The sequence below is a fragment of the Dreissena polymorpha genome, chromosome 2 (genome assembly GCF_020536995.1).
Source record: "Dreissena polymorpha isolate Duluth1 chromosome 2, UMN_Dpol_1.0, whole genome shotgun sequence".
NCBI lineage: Eukaryota > Metazoa > Mollusca > Bivalvia > Myida > Dreissenidae > Dreissena > Dreissena polymorpha.
In genome coordinates, this window is record NC_068356.1 from 2,233,732 (window position 1) to 2,236,094 (window position 2,363).

The window sequence follows — 2,363 nt, forward strand, 5'->3', positions numbered from 1 at the left end:
AAATGTAGTTTGATTTATGACATTAATTATGTTTTGAATATTTCGTGTACCACTTATGACATGGGGCGTCTCTCTGAGAGCGGTTTTGGGCGTGTTTTATACAATTCAATTTAACAGCAGAATGTAGTCAACACTGCCCAAGAAGCTCATACATAAACATCTTAATTTGCTATCGATACGGTTTGGTTTTTTATATTACATGACCAGACTATGTGGCCTTTCAAATCATATAAACCATCAAAGCGAGTATGCAAGCTTTACTATCCGCGCGTATTTTAATTTCAACAAGAAGTATTGTATTCATGGAAAAAAATATCACTTGAATCATAAGTACCCGTGGATTTTCGGATTTGCATGATAATGACATGTATTTGCTGCATTGAGATATGTTTAAATGTAATTAATATAACCCCAATTATCTAGTTTTTAATCATACTAACAACACGCATTATCCTTAGAATTAAGTCTCTATTTCTGTTTAACAAATGCTTATAAATTCTGCTATTAAAACATCAGTTGGCCACCTTATATAGGCTTAAGAACGTATAAATTTACTTGTTTTAATTAGATTATCGAATGTATGTGTCGTGACTCGACATTGCCATAGAAGATTGTCGCCACATTAAGCCATTGTGTTAATGCAAACGCGTACGGTATTTGAAGGGACATTTTTATAATGAATATGTGAGAACAATTCATGTGCGCTTTGACTGAATCTGTTTCGCTATTACCTTTGTAACATTAATTTGTTCGAAACAATTATGAAAAAAAAAACACGCATTTTTTTTCCCAAAAGAAAACCGAGCTTCACAAAGAAGCATTGTGATACTTGAAATTTCAAACCTAGTTTCTACATAAAATCATTATTGTTTTTATTTTCCAGATGTAAAATAACGAAGCACTTGATGATGGCAATACATTTGACAAATTGCTTGTTTGAATATGTCCACAGCCACTGTTTTCAAAACAGGACAACTTTGAGTTAAGTTGACATGTAAACCTGAAACTTTTCAGTGGTATTAATTTAATAACTATTAACCCTAGTGTGGTATTGGTGGAATGTTGAACATAATACTGTCCAAATCCGAAATGAAATTTAAAACAATTATGTAATAAAACATTTGATTTTAGCATGCAATACGTTTACTGCGAATATATGTCCCGATAATTTAAAATTACTTATGGAAATTAAAGGTAAGTAAAATTGTGGAAATCGCATCCCGATGGTACTCGAATTACAAATTCACTTCGATTGATCGAAATTCGTTATTTTGTTTACAATTCTTAATCATGAAAACATGCCCTGTTATATTGTGTCATTAACAACGTATTCAACGCCGACGCAAACACAGCCATAAACAGCTTAAACCACATCATTTGGTCATCTAATCCTAGCATTCATCGGGTTTATTATTTCATTGGAAATAAAATGCCGCGCTTTGAGGACACTCAACATAATTAGCGCTGATAATAGAGTCAACAAGCAACGTAAGCTAAAAAGCAAAAGCTTCTTTGTCAAAGGAAATCAATCAACGGCTACGATATTACGATCAATTTCATCAGTCATTTGGTAATACTTCTGCGACAAAAGCAGAATAGAACACGGGTTTTATACAGGTCAAAAAGACTCGTTTTTTGGTAAAGGAAATGGTATGTATGTACTGGGTTTCTGTGGAAATATTTCGAGTAGCTCAAGCACATTAGCAAAGGGTTTCTGATGCTGATTTTCTAGTTTATTTAAATTTCTTATGTGCGATCTTATTACATATACTTATATAAATCAGCTGATGGATTTTATACGCTGTTATGTTTTAAATGATACACAGTTAAACCCACACAACATAAAAAGAGAAAGACGTATTGTATACATTGACAAAACAAGTTAATGTGGGAGGAAGCAAATCTATAACGATAAAAGTCATTCGTTTTGAGTCAGTGTGGTAGACGTCCTGCGTCACAACAGGCACTAGAACAGTCGTTTATACAGTAGCATAAATAGACTCGTCTCGTGGTTTGCTGCTTGCCGGACCGTGTATGTATGTAGTGTGTCAATATGGGTGAGAGTGCAAGTAGCTAAAGCCCATAAGCAAGTGGTTTTTTTTTCTAAACCTCGTATAGATTGATTTATTTTCTATTACTTTAGTAGTATATACCAGCATGCATGTACTGAGCTGTAGTATTATGAATGAGAACATGTTAAACCCATTTAGCACATGAAACGGGCAACGATATATGTAATATACAAATGAAACAAAATATTAACACAAAATATTGCTTACGTTTAAAATAAAGGTTTCTCCAGATTGAATGTACAAAATAAATTCCAACTCTGTATAACAAAAAGATAACATCTGCAATTTAGG